Source organism: Nelusetta ayraudi, unplaced genomic scaffold (genome assembly GCF_046127955.1).
Source record: "Nelusetta ayraudi isolate G7.1 ecotype Tasmania unplaced genomic scaffold, CSIRO-AGI_Nayr_v1 ptg000135l, whole genome shotgun sequence".
Classification (NCBI taxonomy): Eukaryota; Metazoa; Chordata; class Actinopteri; order Tetraodontiformes; family Monacanthidae; genus Nelusetta; species Nelusetta ayraudi.
In genome coordinates, this window is record NW_027466185.1 from 17903521 (window position 1) to 17922310 (window position 18790).

Sequence of the window (18790 nt, forward strand, 5' to 3'; positions counted from 1 at the left end):
TTTTTTCCCCAGGGACTGCCTACTGCAACTGTGAGGTCATACTCTCCTCCAAGCACTGCCTACTGCAACTGTGAGGTCATACTCTCCTCCAAGGACTGCCTACTGCAACTGTGAGGTCATACTCTCCTCCAAGGACTGCCTACTGCAACTGTGAGGTCATACTCTCCCCCTGAAATAAATCACGAACTCGACAGAGTCTCAAAAAACCCAGAAACATTTGCGGCGGCGGCGACGTGAGATTGCTCAGCTGCTCAGGTGTCCTCCCCTCCTTCCCGCCGGTGTAACCAAAAAAAACACGCACATATTCTACAGCGCACCTTTTTTTTTTTCTTGCTTGGAAAAAAAAATATGCAAACCCGTCGACAAGGCAGCGCAGGATGTAGACTCTGCTGCTGCTGTTCACTCGGCAAACGGCGGACTGCGAAAGTGTCCCTGTGAGTAAAACAAACGCCCCCCCTCCCCACGTGAAAGGGGGGGGGCGGGCTGCGGTTTATCTCTGCTGACGGGGTCGTGGGTTGCGTAAAGAGGTATCACAAGTGTCTGTACGTCACCTCATACATTTCCGAGTTGCATTCTGCGCGGTGGGGGAGGGGCGGGCTGACGTCTGTGCAGTTGAGCTCTCTCGCCAAAACTCCAAATGAATGCATACAGCGTATTTTTAAAGTTTTTTTTTTTTTCCTCTCTGGAACTGCTGCGGCTGTTCTCCCAGACTCGGCCACGGCTCGTCATCAACAACACCGACAGACCGTAAACTCCAAAGTCTATCACGTGCGCAGCCCCCCCGCTGCTGATCCGACGGTATTACCAGCGAGGGCCGTCGTCGCTCAGAAGTCTGGGATTAAAATTGCACTGTTACTCTTGCATTGCATTCAAACTGTATTTTATTTTATGTTTTTGCGCCAACGTGTGCATCACAAGAAGCTTCTCTAACGTCGGAATGTCGCCACACTGCTCGGTGTCAGTGCAGGTGGAGTGAACTTTATTGTCTGTCGCATCTCATCACTGGAAGCTTCTTCCTGCCTGATTTCGCTCACCAACTTGTCCCATCTCAGTATGATAGCTAGTGCGGGCTGCTCGGCTGAATGTTTAAGTCGATATATATTTTAAGAAAAGTGAAAAAAAAAAAAAAATTGGTATGGCTGCATTTTACACTTGTAGTGTATCATATTTATTAGTTTGCTGCGTTGGAGAGACGTGGTCTCATTAATTTATGCTCCCGGCTGCAGTTCACGTAAAGAGAGAGAGAAAGAGAAAAAAAAAACACCTGCTGCAAACACATGTGTTTCCATTTATTTAATTTAATAATAATAATAAAAAAAAAAGAAGTTATTTGCATACTGACTTTGTAATCTGTTTTAATATCTTATTAAAACAGGAACCCAAATAAAAAAGTGTCCGTGTCTGTGTTTCGCCAGCAGGGGGCGGTGCGCGCTCGCCTCACTTCGGCGGCTGAGCCTCCAAACCAGGCTTTTCAGCGGCGGTAATGGACGGCTGGAAATAGTCTCCCGCTGTAATCTCTGACTTCTCCATGTGTCAGGTTTTCCTGTCCGCTTTCTTCTTCTCTTTTTTTTTTTTTTTTTTTTGCAGCCCGCGGTGTAATCTGTCGCCGGCGCCGTCCGTGATGGGCATTCCTCTCCGGAGGCTGAGCCGTGCTGACAGGGCACTGGGGGCTCACTGGTTATTACATTTCCCCTCTCCTTGTAGCGTCTAATACACCCAGACAGGCTGGAGAAGGAAACGGAGCGAGGGAGGATCGGGGGTTATGAAAGAGAGCAAGCGGAGGAGAGGTTGCGCAACAAGCGGGGAAACGCTGGGGCGACGGACGGCAGGTGAACCCGAGGCCTCGGAGGAGGTGGAACCCGACGGTGACTCGTTCGGTGTTTCTTTCTGTGCTCGTGCACAAGACAAATAAAGAAGGTCAGGTAAGGACCGTCTTTGGTCAAGTGGATTAATGTGTGGCAAAAGAAAAATATGTTAAATACCTAAATATGTTATGTTATATATATTTTATACGAAGGGTGGCTATTCTAGATCATCTAAAATATATAATATTTGTTGGAGTGATTTCACACTTTTTTGTTTAATACATATTCTATATGTGTTCATTCATAGTTTTGATGCCTTTGACAGTGTAAATAGTCATGAAAATGGCAGAAAAACCATTACATCAGAAGTATGTATCCAAACTTTTGACTGGTAGTATGTGTATCGCTTAAATACTCTCACATAGGCAAAATAAAAGCCTGGATTCACTCCGGTAAAGTAAGGTTACAAGTAATCAAAGAAAAATATAACAACTGTTCTTCGTCGTAAAATTACGGCTAATGCGCTTCACGCCATTCAATGGAAATTTTAGTAATATCACTTTTATTTTGCGAAAAACTCATGGAGACGCAGCTTGCGACATAGCTTTTGATGTCAGATGTGCAGCCTGACACAACCTTCAAAATAATGTTTATCGAGTGGAGCGGCAAAAATAAAATGAACAAATGAGTTTCAGTAGCAGTCCTAATTAAAAGCAGACCATGTTCAAAACATGTTTTATACTCAGGCCTGAGCGAAGCAAATTCGAGAGAAGCAGTGGTTGCAAATGTTCTGAATAGGTTTTATAGTCGACTCCCTTCCCCTTTCACTGATTAGAACAATAGATAGATAGATACGTAGATAGATAGATATAGAAATTCCTTTTTAAAAAATCCCATCTGCAGGGTGAAGTACGGCAAGCTCACGATGAAAACGCGGCCCGCTGACTCGAGTGTGAAGCTCCGCTGGTGTCCCCAAGAGAACAGCAACCTTCCCAACATCGTGCAGTTCGGAAATATGGATTTTGCTATTTTCAAACCTTTTGCAGCTTTGGAAAAAAAGAAGCCCGTAGGGTGAAATACACAACAGGAGTGTTGACTGGTAACGAAGCCCAACACACACACTGTAAATATCTGTTTACTTACTGTGTGCACCTTTTTTCGTAAGTATCCATGTTGTCATTGTCACTTCGTCTTCGGCTGTCAAACACCAAACTGCAGTTAGATTGAAGGGTGGACAGGGGGTGTATATGTAGATATATATATATAAATATATGTATGTATGTATGACTGTATATACTGTATACTCATACATATATGTATATATAGTATATGCATAGTTATGTAGCTATGCATGCACATATTCCTATATGCATGTATATACATATACACGCATACATTCTTATACTATATATGTGTGTATGTACATATACATTTAAAAATATCTCTGTATGTACGTGTATGTGTATACACACACAAATGACATCCATACTGCCGCACTGATACGCCTGGTGAAAAGCTATTTGCTTCAAATGTTCCGACAAAAGACCAGATTAAGTTTGTCCATCAATGCAGATTTCGAAAAACAAACTCACAAACATTTTGTGCTCATAAATGAGATTGTTTAAAAAAAAAAAAAGAAGTGTGGTGGCTTCAAAACATGTTTTTTCTAACCTTCCTTCCTGCAAGGTCTCAAACGCTCCTCTTTCTTTGTCCCTTGTTGGTTCTTCCTCTGTTTTTGGCTCTGAAACACACATTTCACCTTCAACGTTTTTCCTGTATTTTCTTCTTCTTCTGTTTCTGCTCCGTCGTTTTTTGACAACTGTTGCTGAAAATAAAACCACAGCAGCTCGCGCGGCCACGAGCCGCACTCACTGGCACCTCCTCAGGACCTTGACGTGCAGACGGGGGGGCTACGGTAAAGGGTCAGAGGTGTTGGCCCACCGTGGGGCTGGGAGAGGGAGCCACGTTCCTGTTTACGAGCTGCTGAGGCCTGGATTGTCACCCTGTCTGCTGGGATGGGAGCGGGGGGGTTCTGGGGTTGTGGTGGTGGTGGTGGTGGTGGGCACACACACATCCTATCTGCCTCCTCTTATCTTGCCGCGAGACAGCCGGAGAGATCCGCCGCAGCCTCACATCACCATAAATCATTTCCCTCCGTAATGCCATTGTCGCTTTTCGTGCTGTATTCCCGTTTTTTTTCACCATTCGCTTCGCCAGGCGCGCTTTCTCCTCCTCCTCCTCCTCCTGCTCCTCACCCTCCTCCTCCGTCGACAAGCTCGCTCTCGTCTGCAGCCCTGTCTGACAATGTGACAACGACGGCGTGCCGTGGTGGTGGGTGAGATGATGCGTTTTTTTTTTTCTTTTGTGAAGGAAAAAAAACCCTCAGACAAAAGAGCTTCATGAGATGAGGACTTTGCATGACAGCGGAGGTTGTCAGCAAGTTTGTCTTTTATTTTAAATTTCCAATGTTGTCCCCTTTTTCTGATCAAGCAGAGCAACCTCACTCTGAGAGATGTTACCCCATCCAAGGTCCAGTAAAAAAAAATTTGGCTTGATTTATGATTTGTATATTGGTTAAAGCTGAATATACTGCTAATAGAAGTATATAATCATAGTACAATAAATGAGCTGCCATCTTGCACCACCATATTTTTAAGGAAGCCTGGTGTGGGCAATCCAGTCCGCCGAATAGCGCATTTCGTAATTATGGTGAACGCTCACATTTTCACATAAACGGGTTTAATGCGCAGGCCACCTTGGTTCACTGGCAAGCTCAGGAGGGGGAGAGAGGTTGAAAGTCGCTGCAATCTAAAATTGAACCACTTGATGTCACTGTTTGTTCTTCAAAATCTCAAAATATTACACGCTTAACCTTAAACTACACATAAATATGGGGTCATTTTGACGTCACCCACTGGTTTTCGATCTCCCGTTCCCAAGCCTGGAGGTTGATTTCACGGTCAACACCGCCTCGAAATTTCAGTTTTTTTGTTTTTTTGTTTTTTTTAACTGGAACATGCCAAATTTGGAATTGTGGGTGGTAGGTGAGCAATGACTGGCACATGAGGGAAGCATGTGACTCAACACCCGGCCATCCACTGGTAAGCTGACTATGCTTGGCTACAACGTTAAGAGCAATTTTACACAAAAGATTTAAAATGGACATCACAGCCTATTTAACGTTTTCTCAACTGGCAATTCAGACCAACAACAACCACAGAAGCAGTCTGTAAAGGTACAACTTTAGTGCTCCTGTATTGACAGCCACACATTTTTAGTCCTTTTTTTGCAACCATTTTGAGCGGTCCCTGCTGGCCAAGTGACAGAATGCAGGTTTTTAGGACTTTCTAGTTGGTTTCTGTTTTCAAACCGGAAGCTCCATCCATCTTTATATACAGTCACTGCGTTGCACGAGGGGTTACGTCAGTCTGTGGCTTCTGGTAGGGAAGATTGACAGGAAGGTCTCCCAAACATTGCACTCAGACAAAATGCAATAATAGGTATGAATTTTCCAAAAAATCGTACGAGAATTGTACGTAGAATTGTTGCGCTGATCGACTGCATTTAGAGGCATTTAGAGGCTGTTTAAACACGACGAGCTTACGCTGGGCAATTCCAATCATCTCGCTGCTGGATCTTCATCGTTACCTTGAGATTGGGATTCATTTCAGAATGAAACACTGTTCTCATGTTGCAAGCCACCATCAGCTTTACCACTTAAGATAAAGTATTAAGTAAAAACCGGGCTGCAGAAATGCACCAAAACAGGCTTGTTAAAAAAAAAAAAAAAACTCTCCAAGACAAAACAAGGCAGAAGAAAAAGTCAAACAGCCTGAGGGCATGAAGAGGCAGAAGAGCTCGGCTGATGGAATGAAGGACTGTTGTTCTGGATATAGATTTTCAGGGCTGAGGGGTGAGAAGAGTCCCAGGAGCTGAACGTCTCCATAAATTGATGCTATTGTCAGGGGCCGAAGTGGCAAAACAAACTGAAGAGAGGAGCAGACGTGTCCCGGTGCCCTCTCCTACTGTCTTGTGGTCGGGCTTTGCCGAGGAAACAACCTGAGATAAGACCTTTAATCAAACGCATAGAGGAGCAATGACTTTTGAAATTAAAGAAGACCAATTTGTGGTGTTGGAGCGATAAAAAATCTCAGCAAATTGAGGAAAGTTATTTTCTGTCTGCATATTTATGCAGATTATTTTTTATTTCTAATTATACAATGTGTTCTCGATCCCACTGGGCACTCACAACAATTCCTTTAATAAACAGCACTATTACTTGAGAAACAAGTGAAAGTGTCTACAAAGTGTGAACAGACAATGGGCTACCAAGTGCTTCGCCATCCTACAAAGCCCCTCTTGCAATCGTCTTATATAGTGGGGTGTCATCGTTCTGGGGACCCTCTCAGTGTTAATGATCCCCCACGGATGGCTATTTCCTCTTACGGTTCCTCAGTGCCGTGCCATTTTTTATTTTATTTTTTCATTTTTAATTACTGACTGTTTCTGGGGTTGGAGGTGGGGGCGATAACCTCTATGTGTAATCTTTACTTTTATTCTACTTTTGATTGTTGTCAAGCACCTTGGGCTGCATTTTACACATTAAAGGTGCTACACAAATACAATTTGATTTCCTTTGATTTGATCGTGGAAGAGAGATCACGAAACAACTTTTTCCACCATTAAACTGTTGAGTGAGTTCTTAAATCAAGAGATCAAGGTGCCGCCATCAATAAATGGCTTTGAGTAGTTCCTATTGAGGGTTCTATGTTTTGACTGCTCATCAGTTTGTAACTGTTGATGCCATGCTTTTATTTTGAAGACTCTGACTTCCTTCCAATCTTCTGATCAGCCTGATGAGCTGGATCTGGCCTCCACGAGTCGGTCCTTCTTTTTTCCATCCAAAGTTCACGTTCCTCCTCCTCTATTGCAGTTTGTTGCTTTCAGATATGCTAATTGCCTTGGCCTATTTTTTTTCGTTTTCAATTACAGTTTTGGGATTGCTTCTTCTTCCAGGTCAGGTCAGACGTTTGTTTGTTCGGTCACTGCTCTGATTCAGTTTTAAGTTGAAATGTCAGCATGGGATTTTTTGGGATCTTTATGTTTATATATATATATATATATATATATATATATATATATTTACATTTTTACTTTTTTTTTTTCCTCCTGTGAAGTACAGAAACTCTGTCTGAGAGAGATGACTGAAGTGTTGCTCAGGAGCGTATTGATTGTTTTTATCTTTGGGAGGGCATGGCCAGAGATCAGGGCTAATCCCAATGAAGTCTTTCAGAAAAAAAAAGATCATTGCACTTCCTGCATACTAAGAACCTCCCCTGCAGGATTATGTGACCTACCCTTTTCTTAAACAGTGGAGCCAGAAAAGCAAATTACATTCAGGCTACTATTCCGGTCAGGTTTTTAACATCAGCCCTCTGCATTTAAATGGATGCACCGGCGTATGAAGTGATGAAATTTCACAGGCCTTCATCCCGCTTCTATAAAAGTCAGAGAGAGTAAAATGAAATGCAGTCCCAAGACAAAATTTCAGGGTGAAATTAATTAGACAGTGTTCAGAAAAAGACTCTCAGAGCAATTCAGCCCACTTTATTAATCCTCCATTTAATAAAGGAAGCATAGCCTAAGTGTGAAGGATCATTGACTTTTGTTAATTTTATTTGCAAGCCCACTTGGCAAGGATTAGGGAAGGACTGGGAACTCATGGGGTCAGAATGCAATGCAAGGTCTGCAAGAACTTGTTCTTGGGCCTCGCCTCAGCCCCAGCGTTCGAGTCCCTTTTGTGTGCATTTGCATATTTGCTTCAACAATACAATATTAAACAGATTGAAATGACTACACACTCACCTTGTTAGCAACAGTTGTGTTTTAAATGGGTCAGTGTCGTGATAGTGAGACTTGTTGCACATCTTGGATGTAAACACTGGTTATTTGAGTTGCTGTTGGTTCAGCTCAGTGGTCTAGTGGTGCCCTCGGTTTCTATCACCGTCCTTGTCCTACATCAGCAAACTGTAAGTCTTTCCAAAGTTGCCATGCCCGCAAGGCTGCCACCGGGGGGGCCAATTTTTTTGATATGGTTTGGCAACTCCGTGCTTCTCTCGAGGATTTCATCCGTCCCAGAACGGGCTCATTGCCCGTTGTTCTGATAAAACAACCTCTTGTCTCTGGCTGCTTCTTTTTTCTTTTGTTCAAAACGCCACCTGCACAGAAATTCTATTAAATTGAGGTGGTTGGGTCCTGCGTCCTCCCGCCACCATCACCGATCACAAATGTTCGGAGAGGTCACGGCTGCAAGACGCTGAATGTTTTGACACAAAATGACACGGGGTTGGATATTTTCTGTGCTGTGGTTCCATCAACCCGGGCCGGCCACCGTAATGAGGCGAGGGAGGCTGAGACTGGTTCCTTTCACAGGTCAGTGGACTGACAAAGCCCAGCGTCGCCGTCTGGATCCCCGGCCATCTGTATTCACCTCCATACCCCCCCAGCCTCCTCACACACCTCCCCCGTTTTAATATGGGCTGGCCACAGTCTCGCCCGATATCACCTGGCACCGCCGAGTTCATTCTTGCCGAGTGTTTTTATCAGCCCACCCCCCCCTCCACCCCTCACCCCTGGGGGTCCACGTGTAATTGCTCCGCGCTGATGAGAACAGCCAAGTGCCATCTCGCACCGCAATTACAGCCCTGGGTGCATTGTGGGGGGGGGGGGTTGGGACAACAGGAGGAGGCAGACTCCTGCTGAGCAGCCAGAAGTCAGCCTCCTCCTTGGGGGAGAAGGAGTTTTGAAAGGCCTTGGTTCTCCGTCCGCAGATGATTGACGTGAATGTCTGATGTTGGGAAGGGCTCCGTGTTCAGGTTTCCAAAGCAGCACTTTTTGTGTTTGTTTGTGTTCGCTGTGCCAAGGCTTGAAGCAACAGTGGTTTTTGCCTTTGGGAATAGATTTGAAAAATCATGATTTCTGAGTGTAGTAGGAAGGAATGGGGCACCGCAACTCAATACATCTGACAAAAGTCCAATCTTGAATTGTATTGCAGTAGTGTTCCTTCTCAACATGCCTCCAACTCCCATGATGCATCAGAATGCATCAGCCCATGGATTAGGATTGAAAAACAATGACTTACAAATATACAATAAGAACATCTGTCATGAACAATGACTTTGGTCGTGGACTTTGGAGGTGTCAATCGTTGCATCGGTTTTTAGTTTAGTAGTGCTGTCTATGTAAGAAATGCTATTTAGGCTGAACTACCTTAAGTGGCCACTGGGGGGGGGGGGGGGAATGCTGTGCCACCATATTGGAAGTCCAGCATCCAGTTTTTAGAATGCATCCATGAGAAGCACCACTACCCCGATTCTACATTTGGTATAGATCCAATACCAAGTAAATACGCTGCTAGTTGTGCCAGTACAGTACTTTTAAATAGTTTATTTCAGTTGGATGTATCTTGTTTTTTGCTAAATATGGATACGCTAGCGTTGTCCACAGCATTCACAGCATTTCTCACCTTAGCAACAGTTTTCATAAAGAGACAGCACTGAAAGATCTGACCAAATGTTTGCTGCCATTTGATGATGGGGCAACTCGTCAGTGTGGCAGGACAGTGGGATCAGTTGAAGGCTTCAATATCTGAGTTATACACAACCAAGACAGCCAATGAGGTTGGTTCAGAGGAATCTGAAAATGAGGTGAAGATGGTAAACACAAAGGTCTAATCGTGGACTACCCATTGTTTTGCTATCGTATGCCGTGGAAGTACAACCTCCTGACAGACTCGTACGCACACTTGGCCTTGCATCCATTGCTCACCTTGTCAGTCACTCAGGTAGTATGTGAGCGCAGCATTTAAAATTCATCAAGGACAGGCTCAGGAGCACTCTGTTGCAGCGGCACCTGGAGGCAGGTATGCAGATGACCACTCAGCAAGACGCTCTTAAGATGCTGGATTGTGAGGACGTCATTAGCTGCTATGTTTCCATTAACACTAAAATTGCACAAAGCCTAAATATTGCAATAACAAAGTGGTCATGGAAACTCCTAAACTTCGATAAACTTCTCAAATATGGCTCAGCGGTTTTGACGCTCTCATGAGGGTTTTTTTTTTTTTCAGACATATCCATATTGAGGTATATCACAAAAGTGTCTTGGAAACACTTTCCATTTTGATTTACACGTCACCAGACGTGATGTACGGGGTCACGTGACCAGTTCACGTCAAATAGCTGCTCCAAAACGCAAAATGTTTTTTATCTCCATCCCCCTCAAAGTGGGGTCAGCGGGACGAGATATTACGAGAATTATGGCTGATGCGCTTCACACCATTCAATTGAAACACCTTCAAATCAATTATAAGCAATTTTACTTTGTGGAAATTTTCAAAATAGTGCTTTTATTTTGCGAAAAACTGTCATAAAAACGCAGCTATTGATGGTGTTGCAGAGAGAAGTGTGCTGCTACTTCAGTAAGGTGATAATATGTTGACTATTATATTATGATCATTATTAGCGTGAGTTCAATGTTTGCCAGTCTTGCCACTATTAAGCAACTGTTGCAGACTATTTTAAGAAACTCTTATATATTTGTTCTAATAAAGGCCTCAGGTTAAATGGACTGTTATTATTCCTACAATAATGTTTGCATGCATATTTTTTGTCTCCCACATTTATGTGAACATATTTATTCCCCCTCCATCACCTGCCTCCCGCATCAACCAGCATCCACCTCCATCATCCGCCGCCATCATCCATCATCCGCCGCCTCGGCCCCTGAGTGGAGCAGTCAGGTACAAAATTCCCACGCCAATGTTTTATTTAGCCCCAACCCAAATCTATGGCTCATACCTGAGTCATAGGTTCCAATAAAAGGCTTTATTGAAACAACGCGGTTCAATGGTAAATTGTAAATTAACGCCCTCTCAAAATGATGATTAAGAATTTTCAGAAAAGATAAAAAACTGAACCAATCCATCGTGAAATGATATGGGGGAAGAAAAGATGGAAGGGGACAAAATGTATTACATTTTTGAGTTGGCTTAAGTAATAAATGACCAGTTGCGCTTTGAAAATTGAAATCAATCGACGCCAAATGTGACTGAAAGACCTTTACCGCGATTATACCTGGATATTTCCCGGCAGACTGTGAGGATTCTGCCAAAGACCTCTGCCTCCGGCGCTCCTCTTTGGCTCTGCCGTTCTCTCGCTCCTTGCACACCGTCGAGCCCCATTGATTGCCGGTGCGGCGCTGGGTCACGTGGCGGTACAATATCCAAACACAGCAGGAGCGGCGTGATGAGCGGCGCTCACACGTATTGAGGCAGCCTGCTCGTCTCTCCAATAAAGCCTGAGGAGAGAGACTGAAACTCCGGTATCGATCTCATCACGCTGGTATCGATTCATACAAATGCCAACATTATCGATATTTGGATTGACTTGAGAACCATTCTTCTGAATTTATGAGATTGAATGGTGTTCTTTTTTTTTAATGTAACAAAATGACTCATACAATTGATGATGATTGACAAGGCATACAGTCGTATGAAACGCAGGATCATAATTATATTGCCTGCATAAATCTATACCAATATATTTTATGCTGAAGGCTATATTCCCTCTCATCCTTGAATTGCATGCTGTATATAATTTCCCTGTATACCGTGTGGATATCTAGATTAACATGCGTATATATATTTTACTGGATATGAGGGAGGCTCCCATGTGTCCACACCCCCGCGCACTTCACCATCATTCAAACTAATTAGATGTAGATGCTTAAATTGTCTAATTTTACTGCTTTTTCTAAAAAAAAAAAAAAAAATTCAAGAAACTTGAGTTCAAAATGTGGCTTGTAAAAAAAAAAATCACGTTTCAATGGCACGTTTGTTACAGCCTGTAAAACTCCTCTTCTGAATAGTTTTTTTTATGAGGGAATTTACTTTGTGTATTAGCTCTCCAACTGTATATTGCAGTGGGGAATCCCTCTATGTCTTCAGAGAAGGCCTAGTCATTTTCTGGACCAAAAAAATAGCAGTCTAAAGTAAAAAACACAATTATTATTTTAAATTCTATAATAATAATATAAAAATTCAACTTACATTTATTTAATATTATAAATTCAATACATTTTCTCTCATTTCCTTGAGCTTACTGCCAAGTTCACATCAGAACTGAAAGGATCACTGTCCTGAAAACATGTTGTCCAATCAGAATCGTCCAAATGATCAAGCCCCGATAAGCTGGCTCATTCATCGGTTCGGACTTCATGAATCCTGGCGACGCGTGTGTGTGTTGATAGCTGATGAACTTCCTCGCCCAGTTGTGATGCCAGTTGACAGTTCACACTAGTCTGCCTATGAATGTTTTGGTGAAAGCAACGCAGTGTAACACATCTTTCCTGCCAACACAAGTCACACTCGTTATTTCCACACCGTATTCATAAGTAGCCTCCGTGAAAATGATGTTTCAGTTTAGCATTTTCAATGTGATGATGTCATTTGTTTTGGCGGTGATGGCTGGCGTGAAGGCCCAGCTGTGGTGCTCCTGGTTCTCCACTGGTGCGCTGCAGAGGTGGGAAGTAACAAATACTTTCTTCATGTACTTAAGTAGATTTTTCAGGTATCTGAACTTAACTTTACTTTTAGCCAGTACATTTGTACACAAATATCTGTAATTTCTAGTCCTCACATTGGAAAACCATGCTTGTTGCTTTTGTGTTTTAAGAATACAAATTCAAAGGAATCTACTTATCACTATAGTTGTTGCTTGAAGTGAAGCTTTTTGAACTGCGCTGTTGTGTAGTTAAATATAAAAGTGGATCATAATTTAGAGGGAGATCATTTTGGAATACCTCGGCTTATAATTGCAAAATAATGAATAATTTTTTCTTCTGACTTCTGTAGGTTTCACAAACTGTACTTTCTTCTGACTTTTACCTCAGTATAGGAGTCGTATCAGCACTTTTACTTTTACCAGAGTACTTTTAACACCAGTATCTATTCTGTACTTTTACTTAAGTACACTTAAGTACAATAACACTTTTTGCCACCTCTGGTATATTGTTCTGGCCTCTTGCGTTTGTAAGTCTTACACGCGGAGCGGCGGCTCACGCGATTGGCGCTCGCGGCCCGCCGACGCCCGCTCGCCCTCAGCTCATGAAAATAAAGGCTGACAAGTGTGTGTGAGCTCGCGTCGGGGGGGGGGGGGGTGGATTGATGGGGGTAGTGGAGGGGGTAGCTGGGGTTGTCAGGCTGGGAGGAGGGACGGCTCTCCCCGGGGGGCTGACAGGCCGACGCGCCTGGTTTGCATCGAGATGCAAAGGCCTCCGCAGCCTGCGGCTCGCCGCTCCCTGGAGCCCTGCAGGGGGAGCCGGAGCAGAGCCGAGGACGGGCGGGGGGGTGTAGAGGAGGGAGGGGGCGAGCGTGGCTCTGGGCCAAGGCAACACGTCTCCCATGATCGGCCCGGCGTGACGGGCCGCTGATGCCACCATGATGCTGCGATACTTCAGAACCGCTCGCGTTTCTCTCTGTCACCGCGCTCCTTCTCGCAGGCTCGACTCTGCTTTTGCATGCAAGGATTTTTTCATTTATTTATTTATTTTTGCTGTTGTTTTTCTCCCTTCACACTGGTTGTCAGCATCTGACTGTTGTTGAATTTTTGAGCCGAGCCTCCGCCAGACACTCTCATCGATGCGCCCTGAAAAATTGAACGTGTAGACTGAGCCCCTGCGTGAGGTTTTCTGCAAAACAGAAAAAAAAAAAGAAATCCAACTCATTCTTAAGCAGCTGCCACAAATTTGCACCGCCCGTCCCGTCGCTTGATAGGCGATGATGCAATATATCATTCATGAGTGTTCGGCGCTGGTAAAAACAGGTCTGCAGACACGCGTACGCTGCGTGAAGCTAAATGTTTGAGATCTGCATGTCTGATGTTCGCCGTCTCGGAGTTCCCTCACTGAAACGGTTGCACTCGGAAAATGCTTGCGAAACGCAGCAGCTGCCCGTTTCTTTCTTTCACAAACCAAAGATGTCGTAAAAATCAAAACATTGTTCCATGCCAGGATTTCTCCAGACGAGTTGCTTCAGAGCAAGAAGGTAGAAGGTCTCGGGTTGGATGGTTGTGTTTCTCTCTGTGGAGCCCTGTGTTAAGAAGTACAAGTACTTTGTTACTGTACAAAGTACTGTACTATACTGTTGACCTTTCAGGTAATTGTACTTTACTTGATATCTGTACTTTGTACATCTTATATGGGAAATACATGCTTGAAACTACGTAGTTTGTGTTGTCATTTCATCATTGACCGCCCGTACGCAGTGCAGTTGGGCTCTTTGCTATTTAACTATGGCGAATCAGTTGGTATCAAAGTATTTCCTTTCCCTTTCACTTTTAGTCAAACGTTTGTGGTAAAACTGTGAGTTTGCCGAGCAGCTTGATGTTATTGTTGCACTGTGCTGCATTTTAATCGTGACGGAGGATTTATACAAACTGAGGCGGCAAATTTTGACATTGAGGAGCTCCGGTTGCACGTACACGCAGGTTGTGCCAACTTGACACAACACCGTGTGACTTGTGTGTTTTTCCGTTGTCGCAGCGCGACTTTGCGGATCCGTCGCGGGGGAAAAAAAACCCGAAAAAAAACAACAACGCATTCTTTAAAAGAATTACCGGCGTGTCCCCCTGCCAGATGTTGCCTCACAGTGCGCTTCGCTGCTATCAGAGAAAAAAAAAATCTATAGTCTGCTGAGTGGACCGAATGTCATTAAACTCCATTAACAGTGATGAGTAACTCTGTACCAAACAGTACGCTGGGACAAACTGCAGTCCACAAGCTGTTCTGCTTGATAAATAATGTGTCAGCTGCTTGCGCCTCTGTATCCATTAGACACGCCAAGTAAAAATGGCCCTTGACGTGGCCAATAGTTGGAAAACAAAGTGCTCCGCCAGGCCGGGGTGATGCATTTTCACTGTTTTTTTTCCCCTAAGAGCTGCCTTCAGCTTGATGTGAATGCACACAGCGGAGAACACTTAGTTGCACACATGGCGTGCATACAAAACTGTGCTATCATACATCAGAGCTAATGAAATGCTCAAACTCTTTAAAAAGAGAAACCACTGACTGTATATAAAGGGGTTGGGTTGGGGGTGGCATGTGGTTTCAAGGAGGAGGCCGACGGGGAAGTGCCATACACCTGCATTCTATCATTTTGCCAGCAGGGGCCGCCAAAAATGGTTGCAAAAAGACTAAAAATGACGGATGGAATTTTTTTATTTTGGACTAAACTGCTCATGATAATACATTTTTCAATGGGCCGTGAAGTGAATTTTGTTCTGTTTGGTCTAATTTTCAGTAAAAATGGAGGTAAAGTTGTGTCTGTAGTCGATGATGATTTATTCATTCTCAGTGCTGCTGTGTCTAAACCAGTGGTCCTTTACTAGTGGAGTCTCAGGACCCACAATTTTTTTTTTCCTTGTCATGAAGTCGCAACCTAATACTATTCTACAGCGCTCAGATTTATTCCACAAAAATAAAAACGCTGGCTCACTTTCTATCGTGACGAGTAAATAAATTGTGAGTCCTGCAAAATAAATACCCACTCGATAAATATATATATTTTAAAATCCCTTTTTGAAAACAGGGATACTGGCCACAAAGCTGCAACCCACTTTTGGGTCGCGACCCACCCGTTGAGAAACGCTGGTGTAAACAATACAACGACCGACCGTGCTCAGTGTTTTTCACTGGAAAAAATCTCCATCAAAGTCGTTAAAAGAAATCATTGCGTTGCAGTGACTTAGTTCCAACATTCCTTGTTTCTTTTCAAACTGCCGTCAAAATGTTTCGAAGCATACGTAGTTCTGTCTGGCTGCACTCAGAATGGCAACTGTCAGCTGACTGTGAATGTCACATTTGTTCATGACGCTTGTGCCATTGTTTCATACCACGCTGCTAAAAGGCCGTCGCTGGTAAACGAGTGATGTCCAAGTCACTCGTGAAAATAAAGTTAGCTTTTTTTTTTAAATGGTCTTAATTAAAAGTCATTATCTACCTGCTTGCAGCAATTATTATTTTTCAATTTTCTTTTTTGTTTTATTCAAAGTGCATTGTGCACAACATTCACTTCAGTCTAATAAAGGTTGATTTATTATACAACAAGCCCCTCCCCCATAATCCTAACACCTTTAGGCCTAAAGTGCTTTAGAATCACATTCTGCTGCTCCTGATTACCCGGCGCCACGTTAGCCTCCTTTACGCGCTGCCTTGATTTCTTTCCTTTGACACTGATTAAGTTGGCCTGCGGGCCCAACGTGGCTTTATTGGAAAATGAACGCGTGGGAATGAAAACATTGTCCGCAAAATGCCACATAATTACAGCATTGACTTAATATGGGGTGGTGGGGGGGGGGGGGGGGGGTCGCTGAGTGGGTTGCGAGACACTAGCTGAGCAGCGAATGCTTGAAAAGCTTTAGACTGTGTTGCTCTGTGCCAACTTTGGTAACCTTATTGATTCTGTGTTCAAATTTCTCTTAGGTTGCCTATTGCCAAGAGAGGTAAAAAAAACTATATAAAAAAACGAAACAAAACCCCAGCATTGTATAGTAGCGTTGCCTTGTCGCGTTGGTGTTAGAAATCACATTTATTTTGATTTGCCTGAAACTGTGACACTTCAACTTACAATCAGTTTTGATCAAAGTTCATTTTGCACAAAAAAGCAAATTATGCTACATTTTATATAGCCTTTCTAAAAAGTGTACATTGTGTGTCAGGCCTTGCAGTGAACTCCCACACACAGGCCTCCGACTAGTGTGTGCTGCTGATGTGAGCCCACGCACGCACGTGGACGTTTTAGCAAGTGGACAAGACTCCAGCCGTATTGTTTGCAGTTTAATCAGTTACACATCATTCGTGGGTGTGAGAGTGAGTGAGTGAGTGAGAGTTATCTCCAGCATTTTATTTGTATCATTTATTATGGCCATTAAACTAAAATTATACTCAAGAAAAACAAATATTCTGACCCTGAACCTCAGTGATATCGTTACACATTAGTGTGCACAAAACCTGTTCTTGTGGTTTGTGAGAAACTTTCCTTCAGCGTTTTAGCACAGTGACAAGGTTTTTTTTCGATGAGCAGGGAAATGAGCGCAGAGTTTAACGCTGGCAAACGTGGGACCTTCTCTTGAGGAGGACTGAACAGCTTTTCAGAAACATTTGCTTCCACGTCTCTGCTTCCTTCCATAGTTATTTATTTATTTTTTTAGTTCATTTTGTTCTATTGTTTAACATTTCAACAATTTACAGTCGCAAACTCGGCACCTTTAAACTCACTTAAAATCCTCTTCCTCCCCGATTCTGATGCTGGCTTAGTTCTGCTCTCGGCTCCCACTAGATCACAACAAGCGTCTGCATTTGCTGTGATGTGATGGCCAATTAGCCGGCAGTGTAAATGATGTATGGGCGTGAACTGTTTAATTTCTAGCATACTACTATCCAAGCTGAAAACCTTTTTGTTGCACCTCATGTCAATGTTAATCCCCAATGCACATCAATTCTCCCTGTCAAGAAGTTCAGATTTTCTTTGTTGAAATAGCTGAGGAACATGGCAGACCTGGGGAGTCGTTCTCCCAGCCAACAGGTGACTCGACGGCATTAAAAACGATAGCGCTTGTTTTTCAGACGAACGTACGCTAATGAGAATGAATTATAAATGCAGCGATCTGCACACAAATCCTCATTACATCCTACACACTGGGCTTTTAATTAGATCTCACAGGGCTTGATGACTCGGCTGCATTTCTGCTGCGCGCATATAATTCGGTGCATAACGATGTAAACTGTCAGTTTGGCGGAAGAAAGAAAGCGAACGGTTCAGATGAGGGCAAGTCTCCCATTTCTCTGTTTAGTCAGGATGCACGCTGATGCTGTCCAGTGTGCAGGACGAAGTACCTGATGATGAGGTCATCGAAATCACGTCAAAGTTTCCTGGTGGTTGCCCCTCCCCCCGCTGCTCCTTGGCAGGGCAGCTGGTCAAACACGCAATTCTGAATTTGACAGGAGAACCAATCAGAAGCATGAAAAAAGAACCACACTTTCATCGGTGGGGGGGGGGGAAATTGAAAAGATGGTGCTTGTGCCAGTCCAGAAGAAACATTGTTGTAAACATTTTTTTTGTTAAATACAAAGCCCAGCAATTTTTTGGGGGGGAAAAAAAATTGGAAATTAAAAATTGTAATCATGAACAATTCAACAAGTAATTGTAATTACAAGTAAAAGTAATTTAATGACTTTTTTTCCCCTAGTCATGTGACTGATGATTTACTACTCTTTATTTCGAAATTGAATCGCATGACGACGTTGCATGTAACAAGCTACACGTAACACATTGCATGTAACACATGACTCCACCAGCACTGCATGCAGGTGGTACAGTGCTGTCCAAAGTTCAAATCCACGCTGTGCTTCACGGGCTGGCAGTCAGCTGAGGTTTCCCCCCCCCGCTCTGATGTCCAGGCAGATGCGCAACAATGGCTCATGTAGGGCGAGAACTTGTGGGTGGTGAACGGGTCAAAGTGTCAGCGAGCCTCTGGAACTGGCGTACATGAGGAAAACTTCACCTACCTGCGGCCGTGCGTGTCCTCTGCCCCCCCCGCAGACAGGTGCGAGTGCGCTGGCTGCGATCGCACAATCCAAGCCTACCTTTTTCAGGCTTCGCAACCAAACCTGCGGGAGAGGGGAAGTTTTCGGCCCCCGCTCAGCCACGATGGAGGAGCCGAGGAGTGTCGTTTTTAAAAGCGTGCGGTGGATTAAACCCAAGCCACCTTTGACGCGCTAAAAATGCAAATCCCCACCTGTAATGAGGGGACGACGGAGTCTCGGCCGCTGCCCCGATGAATTATGAAGCGGCGCAGGCCTTAAGTCGACCTGTGGCTTGTAACAAGTAAGCTGCTTGTGTACGGGACGCGCGGCGGATAATAACGCCG